Genomic DNA, 11195 nt, shown 5'->3' on the forward strand with positions numbered 1-11195 from the left:
GAATGCACTAAAGGCAGGCCAGGGTTTGTCTGGGAGTCCCTCCATTACAGGCCCCTAACAGTGCCAACCTCCAAAGGAATAGGAGTTGGAAAACCGTGTCGGAGGCAGCAGGGCTGATGTGGCGGCGGGCGAATGCCCTGGAACTGTGGCACTGATGTTGTTGGGCTGGAGACAGTGGGGCCAGGTTGGGCCCCGGAGTACTGGCAGCAACTGCTGCTAACACCTTCTCTTCCTCGAGGACCACCAGCCACTACTATTCAACCCGTATGGCCTCCAGCTTCTGCCTTCGCATCTGGACTGCTATTTCCTGCCATGATGGTGCACCAGCAGTAATAGCTATATCAAGAAAGAAAAAAGAGATCTTGAAAACAATGCTCTGAGCAAAACACTTGATTGAAATCATGTAGAGTAGTGGCACAATAGCAGTATATTTGGAAGTCACCTCAGGCCATTCAATTTTAAGGTGATAAGAGTCACAGCCATTATGCACTATGGAGTACAAGTATTCTTCTCTCTCCTCTTGTGCTAAATGAATGGTAGCATGGCTAGCCCAACTGGTGCCATGGTCGTATTCATTACTGTATGCAGCTGGGGCAGCTGTACTAGAAAATTATCTTATTCCAATGGCCTTGTTCTTCTTTGTACCTGGATTACAAGGCAGAAAAATAAGAATGAAACATGCCACACAGTATGAAAAAATCAATCATGCAGACATCCTGTCTGCCATAAGAAGACGGTGGGAAAAGTGATTCACTGCAGTACAGGGAAAGAATTAAGGAATGGGATATATATATATATATATATATAGATAGATTATAGTTGGTGCATTGGTATCGTCACAGGCTATCCGATTCAGGAGAATCAAGGCTTTTACTTTTGTACCACTTTACTTACTGTCCTCATGCCCCTCCTCCACCACACTTTGTAATAACTACTTTTTTCCCAAAAAATACATTTCCTTTGCAGTAAGGAAATTAATCTTCCTAATGTACTCAGCTGCAGGGTAAGGTAGAAGGGAATAGGATGGGTAGGTAGAGTACACACTGGTCAATCAATTCCTCATCATCATCATGTGCCTGAGGTTTGGCTAGTAGTGTGACTCACTGTGGTTGGCAAGTGTTGAAAGAGAAATATTAGAACAGAAGTCAATCTGTTATGGAAGCCATAATGAATTATATTTATATCACTTGATTAGAAAAATGTGGCACAAATTATTCAGAAGCCTGGGACAGAATTTAAGAAAGATTAAATGAGTGAAGTACTAGGAAGCGACTGACCCAGTGGGCACTGAAAAAAAAAAGGAAACACATCTTGTTTTTGCATTGCCATGCATTGAAAAGTGTCTGACACATTAACTTAAATTAAGCAGACAGACTAACACATTAACTTAAGCAGACAGACGCACGTTGCATGGCCAACATTGCAGTGCCAATTCTGCAGATTTGAACCATGCAGCTGTTAGGTAATTATGGGTGGCACTGGTAAATGCCCATCGCAAGGGAGGGAGGCAATGGTAAATGATGCTGGGATACATATTACCTGCCTTGCTTAAAAACAAATGAGGGTCGGGCAATATTCTGAAATATCATCCAACACTTTTAATCAAATCTCTGAAAAAAAGCATTCCAAGCAAGTAAAGCAGGTGAGAAGAATGCCCCTATCCGGAAAAGCTCTCTTGTTTCTTCATTCTAAGCAGTTATCTCTTCATCATTGCAAATTTGTTCTTCGAGTACTCATATTCTTCACCCTTGGCTTTGATATACACCATTTAAGCTTTATATTTTCTCATGCAGCCCATTGCCATTTAAAACCATCCAAATTCCTAACACGTCTGTATGCTAACCTTTCTCCAACATCCATTTACCAAAACACCACCCATGCATCCTTTCACTCATTCCCCCATCCATGGGATCTAACCCATCCGAGGAGTCCATTCACCCATCCAGGAACGGATTCTTTTCATCCATACCCTTTCACCCACCTGGACTGGCATCCTTTCACCCATATACCCTTTTATCCATCCACCACCCACCCATGTATCCTATCATCCTCCTCATCACCCACCTATACTAGTTTCACGGAACTTCCTATTCCAAATTTCCTAACCCTAATCCAAATTTCCTAAACTACATTTTGGATTTACTGATTATTATGCACTGTAGGAAAGTCCTTTTTTTTTGCCTGATCACCCCCACTCTTTCTGGATAGGTACTGGTGGTTACTGACTCTTGGCTGTGCTCTGGGTACTGCTTACCAGTCCCAGGGCCAGTGCTCTGTGTAAAATGGATATGCAAATTAGGCTAATTATAATTGGCTAAGTTAACCTACCTATAAGTCCCTAGTATATGGTAGGGCATGTAGGTTTAGGGACCACAGCATAGGTGGTGCACACCTAGGTGCATTGCTGAGGTGCCCAGTGTCATTTTAAAAGCAAGCCTGCCTTGCTGGCTGCTTTCAAATTAAAGTTATATGCAAATTCGACTTTGGAATTAAAGGTACTTCCAAAGTCTTAAACTACCTTATTTTTACATATAAGTCACCCCTAAGGTGTGCCCTATGTGCCCCTAGGGCTGGGTGCCATGTAACTATAAGCAGGGACTTTATAAAAATAGATTTATAAGCCCTGGTGAGGTAAAAACAGCCAAATTCGTTTTTCCCTCATTGAAGTAAATGGCCTTCATAGGCTAGAATGGGCAGACTTTATTTTAAATTTTAAAGTCTCCTTAAATGTTACATACCAAGAATTTGGTATCAAATTGATTGTTATAATAAATCCCACAACTTCCAGTTGTTGGATTTAATATAACCAGTTCAGGTAAAAAGTTTAGACTTTACCTAAAAAGTTGCCAATTTCAGCTCTGCATTGTTTTTGCTGCTGTGCTCTGATTGGCCAGCCTACAGCAGCTTCTGCCAGGCTACTTTAATGAGGTGTGAAGTGGCCTGGCTTCACACAAAGGAATGTGCTTGGGGGAGAGAATCTCCCCTCAGCAGATGGTGAGGCAGGAAGGGGGAGGGCTGCCAAACTGGTCTTCAAAGGCAGAGAAGGACATCTGGAGCACCCAGCAACACCCCCACATCCTGCAACCCCAGACAGCTAGGTGCCCCCTTGATTAGATTAGGAGAGGGCAGGAGAGGGGTGTGTTTATGATTTTTAGCCACACCAGTGGGTGGGCTCAGCCAGATCTCTCCTCCAAAAATCAGATTCATCCATTTTGGATTTTTAGAGACTGTTGCCTTCTGGGATGGATTTTTGCCACACTTCCCAGGAAGTGGTCATCACAGGGGGACAACCCTGTCCCTGATTGAAGAACCAGGGCCCCCCTGCTTTTCACCCAGGAGCAAGGATAAAACTGGCAGACCTGCACCCACGCCTCAGATCCCCACCAAATTTCAAGAAGAAGGAACTACAAGGAGAAGAAGGACTGCCCTGCTGGTCCCCTGGCCTGCACCTGGACCCTGCACTCAGAAAGACTGCACCAGCTGCACACTTGGGCTTCACCACAAGAAGGACTTTGCCTGGCTTCCACTGGTTCAAGGAGGGACTCCCTGTTTGCTACAGGTGAAAAATTGCTATCCAGAGTCCCCTGCACCAACTCCTGAAAAAGTGACCAGCTGACCACTGTCCAGTGGCCAAAAAGGAGTTTGCGCCAGGTGCATTCTGGGAGTTGGAATCCGCACTTCCCAAGGACCATCACAGAACTTCTGGACCCTTGGGGTGAGCTGTGGACCCCAAAAGAACCTTAAAAGAACATCTGGGTGAAGCCCCAGAAGTTTGGAAAAGATTGGAGAATTTTTAAAAAAAAGCTCCATAAAGTGACCGACCCGACGCGGAAATTCTAGCCGGCTTGCCTCAACCGCGACCCGGCCTGACTTCGTGGTTCGTCCCGGTAAAGAAAAACATCCAAAAAAGAGACTAAGTCCGAACGTAAAAAGTTGACCGGGACCTTCCAGCCATCGTATCCGAGAAGGGCTCCACGGACGTCGGATCAAGATCCAGGTTTACCCCGGTCGAAGGATTTTCATCTCGAAAAAACGACTAAGTCCGAAGGTAAAAATCACCACCGAGGAAACCGACTTCGTGTATCCGGACAAGGGCTCCAGGAGGTCGGATCCAACTGGCAGGTTCGTCCCGGGGAAGAAAAACATCAAAAAAGAGACTAAGTCAGAAGGTAACTTTTTAACCGAGGCCTCCCGCGACTTGTAGCCGAGCAGGGCTCCATCGCGGTCGGCCTGAAAGTTTGACTTTGCCCCGGTCCTGGTGCAACCAGATGACCCGATTGGCGCTTTTTGTTTCTAAGCGCTAGAAAATAATAATACTTTAAAAATTCATATCTCCGGTTCCCCTGAACCGATTTTAATCGTTTTTGTGTCATTTTAAAGATAAAAATATAAGCTATTTTTATAAATTGGTTTTGGATTTTTAAACTGTTTCCTGTGTTTTATTTAAATACTGTTTTGTGATATTTGAATGCTTTACACTTTGTCTCCTAAGTTAAGCCTTGACGCTCGATGCCAAGCTACCAAGGGTAGAGCTGGGATTAATTTACTGAGACCTAACTGTACTTATGTGGAGGTTTGTGGCTTGTTGCTAGGTGTAGGTACCTACCTGCCCTACCAATAACCCATTTTCCAACATAATTGGAAGCAGCGACGGGATCCTGTACTTGTGTTCAATATCACGTTACAGTTTTAGGTAAAACAAATTAAAAGTCCTTTAAATTGTCCTAGTGCAAAAAAAAATTTAATTTTAATTTTTTTATTAATTTGGATTAATTTCAATTATTGAATTTTTGTAATTTTTCTAAATTCTTGTTACCAATTTTTGCAAAAAGTTTTTGTTGACACAAAACTAGGGAACCATGGAGCTTGATCTGGCTAGCCTACCCACACTGACAGTAGTCCAGCTTAGGGGGTTGTGTATTGAAAGAGGGTTGCCTGCAACCACTAATCTCAGGAAGGAAATCCTGATTAAATCCCTGACAGCATGGGCTGAGGCCCAAGAGGTAGAGACAGAGGAAGCTCCAGAGGAGGAAGAAAAAGGGGAAGATGCTAGCTCTAACCTTTCAGGGGAGGGAAGGCATCAGACCCCAAGTGAGGAAGAGGAGGAACGGTCCTCAGTGGATACAGTCACTAGGGCCAGACCCAAAGCTAGTGGTAGGAAGAGGGTCCTTTCAGGAGGAGAGAACCCATCCATCAGGGAAAGAGAGCTGGAAGCCCAGCTAGCCTACATAGCTTTGGAAGCAGATAAGCTTGCCCTAGAAAAGAAAAAGTGGGCAAGCAAAGAAAAAAAAGATGGAGGCAGCGAGAAAGAAACTGAGGTGTCCCTGGGTGGGGGTTTTGCCCCCAGATTACCCAAAGGGGTGGTTCCTGCCTATGTAGAGGGGGATGACATAGATAAGTGGCTGGGGGCCTTTGAGAGGGCCCTCCAGATGAGGAAAGTCAAGCCTCAGTACTGGGGTTCACTCCTTTGGGAGTTAGTTCCCAACTCTGGGAGGGATAGGCTCCTAACCATGAGTGGGCAGGATGCAGACTCATACCCCAGTATGAAGAGTTGCTTGACTAAAAAGTTTGGTCTAACCCCAGAGCAGTATAGGCTTAAGTTTAGGGACACCCAAAAGACAAGCACCCAGTCCTGGGTGGACTTTGTGGACATTTCAGTAAAAGCACTGGAGGGCTGGATACAGGGCAACAGGGTAAGTACCTTTGAGGGGCTGTACAATTTGATTATGAGGGAGCACCTTCTAACTAATTGTGTCCAAGAGAGGCTCCGCCAGTATCTAGTAGACTCTAGATTGACCAACCCCAGAGAGCTGGGGGAGGCAGCAGATGACTGGTTAAGAACTAGGGTTAACCAGAAACCCCCAGGGGGTGATCAGAAAAAGGGAGGACATGGTTCTTCTCAGGGGAAGAACCAGGGGAAAGATGACAAAAAACCCAAAGAGTCCTCACAAGAGTCCCCGAAAACTTCTCAGGGAGGGGGAGCCCCGAGCCAATTCACTTTTAAAGGGAAAGGGTATCAGGGAAAGAATTATGATCCTGCTAAAGCAGGAAAGTTTCAGGAGCTTGCTAAGGCCGGCAAGTGTTTTGACTGTCATCAGCCAGGACATAAAAGAGGAGATGCTATCTGCACCAAGAAGCCCCCCACTGGTGGGCAATCCCAGGGGATTGCTAGTGTAGGGTTGGGGTGGAAGTTGGCCCAGGGGTGGAATCAGGGTACACTGAGGTCACCTTAGTATCCGTGGGTGGGGTGGACATTGCAACTATGGCCACCTTACCTCCCATCATGGAGAGGTATAGGCAGAGGCCTAAAGTCAATGGGACTGAAGTGGAAGCTCTGAGAAATACAGGAGCCAGTGTGACAATGGTCGCAGAAAAGCTGGTTTCTCCAGAGCAGGTCTTACCTGGTGTCTTCCACCAGGTGACTTATGCAGATACCAGAACCAAACTCCATCCCATGGCTATGGTGAGTCTGGAATGGGGAGGTGTGACTGGCCCTAAAAAAGTAGCTGTAGCTCCTGCCCTCCCAGTAGAGTGTCTACTGGGGAATGATCTTGAAGCATCTGAGTGGTCAGAAGTGGAAAGAAGGGTCCATGCACAGATGCTGGACCTCCCTGAATGGGTGTGTGCTGTGACCAGGTCACAGGCGGCACAACAGGGGAATGCTGGACACTTGGACCCTGGAACAATGGGCCAAGCCTCCAAGAAAAAGAGAAAAGGCACTGGGTCTGGCTTGCCAGCCCCAACAAGTACAGAGGGTCAGGAAGAATCCAACCCTGAGGGGGAGGATCTGAACTCTGAGGGAGGGACACCTTCCCTGCAAACTCTGCCTGACTTGGCAGAATTGCAAGGGGCAGGTGGGCCCACCAGAGAAGATTTGTGCGAGGGACAAAGAGAGTGTCCCACTCTTGAGGGCCTGAGGCAGACTGCTGCCAGGCAAGAACAAGGGGATACCAGTGGTACCCACAAGGTTTACTGGGAGGATGGAGTTCTCTACACTGAGGCAAGGGCCCTTAAAGAAGGGGCTACTAGGAGAGTAGTGGTCCCCCAAAAGTATAGAGAATTCCTCCTTACCTTAAGCCATGATATCCCCTTAGCTGGTCATTTGGGACAGACCAAGACCTGGAGCAGGCTGGTCAACCATTTTTATTGGCCCGAAATGTCAGAAAAAGTCAGGGAGTTTTGCAGCTCCTGTGTCACTGGCAAGCCAGTGGCAAGACAGGGGGCAAGGCAAAGGCTCCCTTGATTCCACTGCCAGTGGTTGGGACTCCCTTTGAGAGGGTGGGGATTGACATTGTTGGTCCCCTAGACCCACCAACTGCTTCAGGTAACAGGTACATTGTGGTGGTAGTGGACCATCCTACCAGGTACCCTGAGGCAATACCCCTCCGGACAGTCACTGCTCCCACAGTGGCTAGGGCCCTACTTGGTGTGTTCACCAGAGTGGGATTCCCAAAGGAGGTGGTCTCAGATAGGGGCACAAACTTTATGTCAGCCTATCTGAAAGCCATGTGGGAGGAGTGTGGTGTTACTTATAAGTTCAGCACACCCTACCATCCACAGACCAATGGTCTGGTGGAAAGATTCAATAAGACCCTGAAGGGCATGATCATGGGTTTGTCTGACAAACTCAGGAGGAGATGGGATGTCCTCCTCCCATGCCTGCTGTTTGCCTACAGGGAGGTGCCACAGAAGGGGGTTGGATTCAGCCCCTTTGAGTTACTGTTTGGGCACCCTGTAAGAGGCCCATTGTGCTTGGTGAGAGAGTCTTGGGAAAAGCCTCTCAAGGAATCCAAGGAGAATGTGCTGGATTATGTACTAGGCCTGCGGTCTCGCATGGCTGAGTATATGAAGAAGGCAAGCAGAAACCTGGAGGCCAGTCAGGAGCTAATGAAGCTCTGGCATGATCAAAAGGCTACCATGCCTGAGTATCACCCAGGACAGCTGGTGTGGGTTTTGGAGCCCATGGCTCCTGGGGCACTACAGGCCAAATGGACTGGGCCCTATCCAATCCTAGAGAAAAAAGGTGAGGTCACCTACTCGGTGGACCTTGGCACCCCCAGGAATCCTCACAGGATCCTACATGTAAACAGGATGAAACCCCACCAGGACAGGGCAGACATGACCATGCTGATGGTCACTGATGAAGGGAAGGAGGAGGAGGGTGAACCTCTGCCAGACCTCCTGTCCTCAAAGGCAAAAGATGGGTCAGTGGAGGGAGTGGTACTCTCTCCCAAATTGACAGATCAGCAACAACAAGACTGTAAGCAAGTCTTGGAACAGTTTGCTAGTCTGTTCTCCCTGACCCCTGGACTCACCAATTGGTGTGTCCATGATGTTGACACTGGTGACAGCTTGCCTGTCAAGAACAAGCTGTACAGGCTGTCTGACCAGGTCAAGGCCAACATCAAAGCTGAAGTGGCTAAGATGTTGGACCTGAAGGTAATTGAGCCCTCTGATAGTCCTTGGTCCAGTCCAGTGGTACTGGTGCCCAAAGCTAATCCCCAAGGTGGGAAGAAAGAATTAAGATTCTGTGTGGACTACAGAGGTCTAAATGCAGTCACTAGGACTGATGCTCACCCCATACCTAGAGCTGATGAGCTCATTGACAGGTTGGGGGCTGCCAAATTCCTGAGCACATTTGATCTGACCTCAGGATATTGGCAGATTGCCTTAAGTCCAAGAGCTAAGGAGAGGTCAGCATTTTCCACACCAGAGGGCCACTTTCAGTTCAAGGTGATGCCCTTCGGGATGAAAAATGATCCTGCCACCTTCCAACGGTTGGTGAATAGAGTCCTATCTGGGTTGGAATCTTTTAGTGCAGCTTATCTAGATGATATAGCTGTATTTAGTTCCACCTGGAGGGACCACCTGGTCCACCTGAAGGAAGTGCTTCAGGCCCTGCTTCAAGCAGGCCTGACTATCAAGGCAAGCAAGTGCCAGATAGGGCAAAGTTCTGTTGTGTACCTGGGCCACCTTGTTGGTGGAGGCCATGTACAACCTCTCCAGCCCAAGATCCAGACTATCCTGGATTGGGAGGCTCCAAAAACCCAGACTCAGGTCAGGGCCTTTCTTGGCCTGACTGGGTATTACAGGAGGTTTGTTCAGAATTTTGGGACCATAGTGGCCCCTCTGACTGAGCTTACCTCCAAGAAACAACCCAAGAAGGTCATTTGGACCCCAGAGTGTCAGAAAGCTTTTGACACCCTAAAACAGGCTATGTGTTCAGCACCAGTGTTACTGGCCCCTGACTATAGCAAAGAATTTGTAGTGCAAACAGATGCTTCAGAGGAAGGGATTGGGGCAGTGTTAGCACAAGTTAATGAAGAGGGCCATGATCACCCAGTTGCCTTCATCAGCAGGCGACTACTCCCCAGAGAGAAAAAATGGAGTGCCATTGAGAGGGAGGCCTTTGCTGTGGTTTGGTCCCTGAAGAAGTTGAGGCCTTACTTGTTTGGCACTCACTTCCGTGTACAAACTGACCACAGACCTCTCAGATGGTTGATGCAGATGAGGGGAGAGAACCCAAAACTGTTAAGGTGGTCCATTTCCCTACAGGGGATGGACTTCACAGTGGAGCACAGACCTGGGACTGCTCATGCCAATGCAGATGGCCTTTCCAGGTTTTTCCACTTAGCTGATGAGGACTACCAGGGTGTAGGTTAGTACCCATCACCTTTCATCTGGGGGGGGGCAGTGTAGGAAAGTCCTTTTTTTTTGCCTGATCACCCCCACTCTTTCTGGATAGGTACTGGTGGTTACTGACTCTTGGCTGTGCCCTGGGTACTGCTTACCAGTCCCAGGGCCAGTGCTCTGTGTAAAATGGATATGCAAATTAGGCTAATTATAATTGGCTAAGTTAACCTACCTATAAGTCCCTAGTATATGGTAGGGCATGTAGGTTTAGGGACCACAGCATAGGTGGTGCACACCTAGGTGCATTGCTGAGGTGCCCAGTGTCATTTTAAAAGCAAGCCTGCCTTGCTGGCTGCTTTTAAATTAAAGTTATATGCAAATTCGACTTTGGAATTAAAGGTACTTCCAAAGTCTTAAACTACCTTATTTTTACATATAAGTCACCCCTAAGGTGTGCCCTATGTGCCCCTAGGGCTGGGTGCCATGTAACTATAAGCAGGGACTTTATAAAAATAGATTTATAAGCCCTGGTGAGGTAAAAACAGCCAAATTCGTTTTTCCCTCATTGAAGTAAATGGCCTTCATAGGCTAGAATGGGCAGACTTTATTTTAAATTTTAAAGTCTCCTTAAATGTTACATACCAAGAATTTGGTATCAAATTGATTGTTATAATAAATCCCACAACTTCCAGTTGTTGGATTTAATATAACCAGTTCAGGTAAAAAGTTTAGACTTTACCTAAAAAGTTGCCAATTTCAGCTCTGCATTGTTTTTGCTGCTGTGCTCTGATTGGCCAGCCTGCAGCAGCTTCTGCCAGGCTACTTTAATGAGGTGTGAAGTGGCCTGGCTTCACACAAAGGAATGTGCTTGGGGGAGAGAATCTCCCCTCAGCAGATGGTGAGGCAGGAAGGGGGAGGGCTGCCAAACTGGTCTTCAAAGGCAGAGAAGGACATCTGGAGCACCCAGCAACACCCCCACATCCTGCAACCCCAGACAGCTAGGTGCCCCCTTGATTAGATTAGGAGAGGGCAGGAGAGGGGTGTGTTTATGATTTTTAGCCACACCAGTGGGTGGGCTCAGCCAGATCTCTCCTCCAAAAATCAGATTCATCCATTTTGGATTTTTAGAGACTGTTGCCTTCTGGGATGGATTTTTGCCACACTTCCCAGGAAGTGGTCATCACAGGGGGACGACCCTGTCCCTGATTGGAGAACCAGGGCCCCCCTGCTTTTCACCCAGGAGCAAGGATAAAACTGGCAGACCTGCACCCACGCCTCAGATCCCCACCAAATTTCAAGAAGAAGGAACTACAAGGAGAAGAAGGACTGCCCTGCTGGACCCCTGGCCTGCACCTGGACCCTGCACTCAGAAAGACTGCACCAGCTGCACACTTGGGCTTCACCACAAGAAGGACTTTGCCTGGCTTCCACTGGTTCAAGGAGGGACTCCCTGTTTGCTACAGGTGAAAAATTGCTATCCAGAGTCCCCTGCACCAACTCCTGAAAAAGTGACCAGCTGACCACTGTCCAGTGGCCAAAAAGGAGTTTGCGCCAGGTGCATT

Source organism: Pleurodeles waltl, chromosome 7 (assembly GCF_031143425.1).
Source record: "Pleurodeles waltl isolate 20211129_DDA chromosome 7, aPleWal1.hap1.20221129, whole genome shotgun sequence".
In the NCBI taxonomy this organism is placed as follows: Eukaryota; Metazoa; Chordata; class Amphibia; order Caudata; family Salamandridae; genus Pleurodeles; species Pleurodeles waltl.